Source organism: Takifugu rubripes, chromosome 12 (assembly GCF_901000725.2).
Source record: "Takifugu rubripes chromosome 12, fTakRub1.2, whole genome shotgun sequence".
Classification (NCBI taxonomy): domain Eukaryota; kingdom Metazoa; phylum Chordata; class Actinopteri; order Tetraodontiformes; family Tetraodontidae; genus Takifugu; species Takifugu rubripes.
In genome coordinates, this window is record NC_042296.1 from 5,400,322 (window position 1) to 5,407,507 (window position 7,186).

A 7,186-nucleotide genomic window follows, 5' to 3' on the forward strand; every position below is an offset into this window, starting at 1 on the left:
CTGCTGTCACCTCTGAGAAGAAATCAGTGATTGAAAAGCATTTATTAGCGAGTCTAAGAAGCAAGAAGTGTGCAGATTTAATGGAAATGGTGGTTGGCGGTCAGGGCCCAAGTGACATTACAGGTTTGGGTGTCATCGTCTGGCTTTATTTAGGCATGAAAGTGTGATTGCAAGTCACGATGTGATATTTCACGATTGTCTCCTGGGGCCCGCTCCATGTGCCAGTTTCACAGCATGATGTCTGCTAGCTTCTTCACTCCTGCGTTTATAGAGCTCTGCCGTCTTTGGAACCGTGTTCCACTTTATAAAGCTGCAAGGACGAAGTGGGGAGTCGAAACCCAGCAGTTCCCCAAACGGCCACCAGGGAAGTCGCTCAAAAACCGATAAACGTGCTGCCTTTGCTAACAGCTGTCTCAAACAAGAGCAGATCCAACTGTCCAATCTCGAAATAACTGGCTGTTTGAGTTGAGCGCTGCCAACATGGGGATGGCAAACGTTACTTCACATATGGCCCATTAGAAACCATATGAGTGAAGTGACACTGGCTTAAAAATAAACGCCTCCTGAGGAGAAAAAACAAGGGTAAATAAGCATAAAAGATACAAGAGGAGTTAAAGTCAAGGCAGAAGAACCAGAACCAGACCTGGGTCTGCCTGGGTACCAGGTTTAATGACACCAGTCAGAGCTGGACTCAATGATGCGAGAACCACCTGTACCTCCAGCTCCAAGTGTATCGAACCGGCAGGTTTTTCGGGGTTGTCTGGTCTGGATCTGAGCTGCACCTTAAGCCAGCTAGCATGCTAGCATCTTAGCCTCCCAATTTCTGTTTTGGTCTTTCCTCGTGGGCTCGAACCGCAGGTGTTTACCTCCGGGAGTCCCGGATTCATTTTGCTGTTGGAAAACACAAGCGCAGCTGCTCGAGTGCTTTCCAAATTCCACCAGGTTTTGTCAAATACCACAAGTTTTGGGTTTTTTTCCCAGCGCACAGCCACACCTCGTCGGAGGAAACATCAAGAGGGTTTTTGCCGATTGTTTCGCCAACAATCTCTAAGAGATCTCATTAAGAGGCGGAGTTTAAATACAAATTTAAGACTTTATTCCCAGCTGGTGGAACAGAAGCTTTTAACCAAAGGTTAAACTCCATTTGTGTATCCTTGCAGAGTGGAGGTCTTAATGAAGAGTCACATTAGCTATTCCACGGACGCCATACGGTCCGCCGGACGCCACGATAAACATAAAAAGCAAAGAGGAACCTGGATGTTCAGAGAATCCCACAGAGACGGAGCCAAATCGAAGAGGCTTTGCTAAAGCTTGACAGACGATGTGAGAGGAGCCAAGCCGCCCCTCTCCCAGATGGCTCTGTCTACAACAGTTAAGGGGGTGTACGCTGCAAAATTCCTTGATGTACTAATGAAGCTTCTGTCACTGTGAGAAATTCTGGAGACTCGGGCGAAGAGCGGGGGATTGTATAACACTGCTTTTGATGTCACCTTTTATTGATTAACGTCTGGACTTGGGGCAGTGCTGTCTGGCCCGGTCGTGGGTATGAAGCGGGAAAAGTTCCTTCGTCCTCACTTCTGACGATCTTAATAAGCTTTTCGGAGACAAATGCGGTTTAAATGCTAATGCGCTAAACAGGCATCGGCCTGGTCAACTGAACCAAAGGCCCGTAACTGGTGTGAGTGACTGGGTCGGAGGTTAACCAGCATCCCTGTTACAACCATTAGGAAGAAATACCTAAAGAAAAGTTTCTTGTTAAAGTGAATAAATTGGGCGCATTTCTGAACCTCCCACAGAGCCTGGTTCAATATTTCATTTAGAAATGGGATTTAGAAACAAAAATTGCAGAACCCGTGAGATAGAAAACCTGAGAGGGAGGCCAACGGGATACATGCAACCACTCCGCCCAGGTCCTCATGGGATCTTCTTGTTCCTGCATGGAATGAGACAAAATTTGGATTTTTCTGGCACCAAACCGCACCTGTAGCTAAGGCGTTTAGTTCCAAGTGGACCCTGTTGGGCTCAAATGAAACGGACTTCTCAGTGGAAACACGGCCCAAAACGTATGGTTCCACCATCCTGGCCCACCGGTCGTCTCCAGGCGACCGTAAAAATCAACTGGAGTGGCAGAAATGGCCCAAATTCCTCCTTTCCTCACCACTCATCTCCCAACGCAGGTTGACGTCACTATGAATTTAATATCCTATGAGCAGAAAAGTCCAAATAATGAGAAAATGTCTCAACTACATGTTTGTGCAAAAATACCTCCCCGACAGCCCAGAGTCGTAACGATTTCCAGGCCGAGTGGATGAAACCCGAGCACTCGAGACTGAACTCAATCAGGTCGGAGAGGCTGTTAATTAGAAAAGAGGGCGATAGCATCTCTGTCAGCTACAACATCTGTGACCTGCTGGTTCCTCATCAACGTTAGCATCCGCTTCAACAGACTAATGATTAGATCTAAAAAAACACTAAATTTGGGGATTAGATCATTGATGGCTGACCACTGGTCTTGATTTGATGAATCGGCGTTTCCTCGGTCGCCTCACTCACCCACTAATATGGTGAAATCCTTCATGGATGCCACGGTGGGGAAACCTCAACTTTAAGATCTAATTCACGCCAGCAGCTGTCAATCACACCAAGCAACAGGACAAAGTCAACAATGAGACACGGAAGGTTGAAGCAGCCACACGGCCTGTTGAGGATGTTCTCCTGAGAGCGAAGGCCTCCAGTCTTCAGGGGACGCCGAGCGTGAAGATGAAGGTGAACATCTCCACTCAAAGGTTCCAGGCGCCGTAACCTCTGACCCACAATTGGCTCCAGAACCTTTTCTGAGCAGCCTTAGAGCTAAATACTGGTAATTACAGGCAGGGTAGCGCTTCCCTAAAAATGTCCAAATCAAGCCAAAATGTATGTTTTCACGTGCAAATGACTCTAATTTTTTAGCTTCAACTGCTGCTGCTGATGTCGTCATGGTGCTAACGGCCATTAGATGTTTTTGGCCCTTGAGACGGCGCCGCAGGAAGCCTTCACACTTCTTTCATTCGCAGCGCATTAGGAGCAACTCCTGTCCCTCAACAGCGTCACGCCGCTTGTCCGTAGCTGACGGCAGCCTTACGGCTCATCTCCTGATAGTCAGCATGCCAGAATAAACTGTACATAGCCTCGAGACCAATCTCAAGGTGTAAGGAAACGTCTCTTTCCTTCTCCGGAGCCTCTCGGGGGCTCCTTAAGTTGAAAAATCATCACGATAACGACATTTGTTAAAGCGGAGAGCCTTCTCCCGGGCACGCCGTCTTCGCCAACGGACATTTATGATGATTTGTGATTATGAAGTCTCTCTGGTCTTCATTAGAGGGTCTCTTTTTTAAAAAAAAAGAAAAAAAAAATTAACTTTTGTTACAGAGTGAGAGAAAAAACGGGGGAAGAGTGAGAGGAGGACTCTGGGGACGGAGATGGGGACATAAGAGGAAGGTTGAGCTGACAGAAATGAGATAAGATTTGCACTTCAAATGCGTCCTCGCCACCAGTTTCCTGCAGCTTGAAACCTTCCTGCATGTGTAACTTGTACGCAGAACCCCAGAGGAGTGTAATTACAGCACAGCTGACTTCACTGTGCATCAGGAGCTGCATCGGGGACGGAATCCAGAGCGGAAATCATTTACATGTTGGGACGTTTAAAGCCGATGAGGAAAACAAGCGGGAAAACAACACAAATGTCACAAAGGCGCTAGAAGAAAAAGAGGTAAAGCTCCAGCTGTGGGTGAAGGACAGAGCAGGGGCGGGATTAAAACACACCCCACAAAGTAAATGAGGAGGTGCTAATCAGAGGAGTAACACAAACATCAGCTTGAACAGAAGAAGCATGTTGGGACACGATTTTTGCTTTAGGGCTACGCTAATTGCAGAAGCACAAAAAAATATGGTGCGGACACAATAGATAAGGCAAACAAATACACAAGCTATGAAGTAGCAACTGATCCTATCAATATTGGATTTCTGAATTAGCGCCTGGTCGATCCGTGGTGTCGGATACCGACGGCTGTTTGCTCTGGCCGATATGGACTCGATCGTTACGGCAGCCGCGGCCGTGACGCCACTTATCAGGTTTTTTTAGTGGCTTTAAAAACGTTGAGCACACATTGTTGGGCTCACTGTGCCATGAATGAAGCTACAGACCTGACAAAGGTGCTTCCAGACTATCGTTTCCGACCGCCGTGGCGTGCTAGCGCTGAAGCGGACAACTTTTCCATTTCTTCTTTACTCTTTCTGCGCCTTCATAATTGGCCTGAATTTGTGACAAATAAAACGTCAAACTGCTGGTTCCTTTCATCGTTGAGATCTGATGTTTCTGGAAAGTGACACCGTTCAATGAACTGCCGCCGGCCCCTCCGTCGCTTTGAAATCTGTGCAAAATGCTTTGATCTCGTCCCCCCGGGGTCAAAACCAGCACAGTAAGAACTTCCCATCTTTAATACGCATCTATGACATTTATCTCTATCACACTGTGGATCCAGGCATTGATATAAAATGATGTATTTTAGCTATGAAGATTTTTTTTTTAAACATATTTGGTTGTAAGAGTCAGACTCTGAGGATGAAAGGGGTCAATCGGAGCTTTGAAATTAAGAAAAGAAAAAAAATCCTGCACTCCGATGTGAAACTTTGATGTCCTCGACTGCGTCTGCTGCTGCCGTCATCAAGGAGAAAGATCCACAAGCGAGTGGGAGATAAAGGGAGGACAATGGAACCGGCGGAAGAGGGGAGGATGAGCGACGTACACTGTGGAAATGCAAAATTGGCCTCTGGCTATTTCTGCGTGTCTGAAAACCAACAGGAAAGACAAAGTGAAATGAATAAATCATGTTATCATGGCGTCGTAGCGACGGCAACGCGCGTCTTTAAGCTCCCAAGATTTGCCGCAGGTTGTGGTAACAAACGGGAGGAATCGAGGAAACGACAAATTGGCTCATTGCGCGAAGCTGCCGAATTAAACTCTGTCTTTTAGGCAACAATGCCTCCGAACAAATCGATAGATAAATATTTCAAAAGTTAATTTTCTTTCTTTCTTTTTTTTTAGAATATATTTTTCAGAGCTTGTGGGAAGTTACCATTAAGCTTTAACCAAAAAAACCCCGAAACACTAGCATTGTTAGCTAGCACAAGCTCATGAGCTTGTTTTTTTGTGTTTTTCAGCATAATACGATGCTAGTTTGCCTCTTGAGTCGTTTCAATCAGAACAATGAAACCAGCTAGCAGGTTTTAGCCCAGTAGGTCCCAGGTGTTGTTTCCTTCTCTCATGTGTATCTTCAGTGAAAAAAGCCTCGAGTCCTTTCCCTCCGTTTCTTCCTCTTTATGCTAGCACGCATGAAGGGCTTGAAATTTTCAGACAGCGCGAGTCTGGGATGGACGCGCGGCTAATTTGCGACAGCGGGCGTAGGACGAAGACCAGAGCAGAGGTCAAGGAGCTCCTACGTCTCTTCCTCCCACATCGGCCTCTCCGTACGGTCATCAGTCTGCGCTCCACCGCTCCAGTGTGAGTTCATGTGATCCGCTCCTCTGATGCGTGATGATCGCAGGAGTGGCGGTCGGCGAAGGCAGAATTTGAGGTTATGAAGACACATTTGCTTTGCCCCCGCTGAGTCATGGCGCCGGGGACGACGATGTCACGATCGGACTCATCTGTGGACGTAATTATTCCGAGGAGATCAGGTAACGGTCCATTCCTTCTTTATGGAAGGACCCAAAATAAACCTTAAAATCGATGAGTCAGCATGTCAGCCTGGTCTTCCTTAGCAGGAAGAGGCCGTTGTTGTCGGCGTAAAACAATAAAACTTCCTTGGCTTCAGGCTCCTCTGAGGTGAGGCTTTAGCTGTGTTGCTAATGTGGAGTTCTGGATCGGCTAAATACCCTCGCTGCGTAAAATCAAACCTGGAGAAGAAAAACTATCGGAATCAAGTTAAGCGCTGGCAAGAGGCGCGTTCCATATTGACCTCATGACTACAGCCAAAAGCCTACACGAGCCTCGAGACCAATAAATCATTTTGACGTTGTTCTTTCGTGACATTCGGGAATTCCTGGGTGTCGGTTGAATCAAATACGACAGCTCAAAGAGGGTGAAACGGCTCCATTTCCGTCACGTCTGCCCCCTCCACCCGTCTTCTCCCTTCGGCTGGCGGACGTCACCTGCTCTCGTCAGTCCACGGGGACAGACCGCCCACGCCTCAGAATATAAAACACATCTGCGAAGACAAGCTCATTAATCAGGTGTTCCACTAATGTCACGCGCTAATTTCCTCGCCTATGGTCAAGGCTTACTCCAGCTGTGGGCCTTGTGGAGGATGTTCTTACGTCTCCGTGGGCTTGCTCCAGGTTCCACATGCACATTAGGCCTGGTGACCTCTCACCCAGTGCCTGCTGGGCCAGGCGGTGATGACATGAGCCCATTTTCCCTGCTGAAATAACTAAAAGCTTTTCTGAGGGGTGCTGATATTAAAGGTGAGAGTCGCTCTCAGCTGGTGTCACAGCGAAGCAGCCTGGATCTCCGGGCTCTGCCTGCTTCTGCCTCCAGCCTGCTGCAGCTAATTGGCTCCGCTGAGACTCAAGCGCAGGTACTCGCTCACACAGTGTATGGCACCCATGCACACACACACCTGCGGAGGTCCTCGTAGCCATCTGCTTGGGTGGGGTACAGGCGCTCCTCTGCTGCTGCTCTCCCAGCTCACTGCTAGGGAGCCCTTTCAGGGCCGTCCACTATTTATTTATTTTTTTAATTAAAAAAAATAATTAGTATAAAAAAATAAGTAATTTGGGAGACTGCTGTGGCTCATCCGCACAGGAACACCCGCCTCCTTCACCTTATCTTCAAGTCTGCTGCATTTATCTGAAACGCAACTCTGCTGACGCCTAGCGGCGGTGATCGAGAACTGCAGTAAATAACTACGGGTCCCCATAAGGAATCAGAGATTAACACATCACATCATCTCATTAAGGTCAAGCTTCTGTAAGTATTAAGTCAGTTCCTTATCATATATTAAATTTAAAACATTTTTCTTTTAAATTACTTTGGGTTGACAACAGACTTGGTTGGGATGAATTATATTGTATAAACTAATAAAATGCTAAAGGTATTTGCTTTTTAAAGCCATCTTTAATTATGAGCAAGGTCTGATAAAGAAAGATT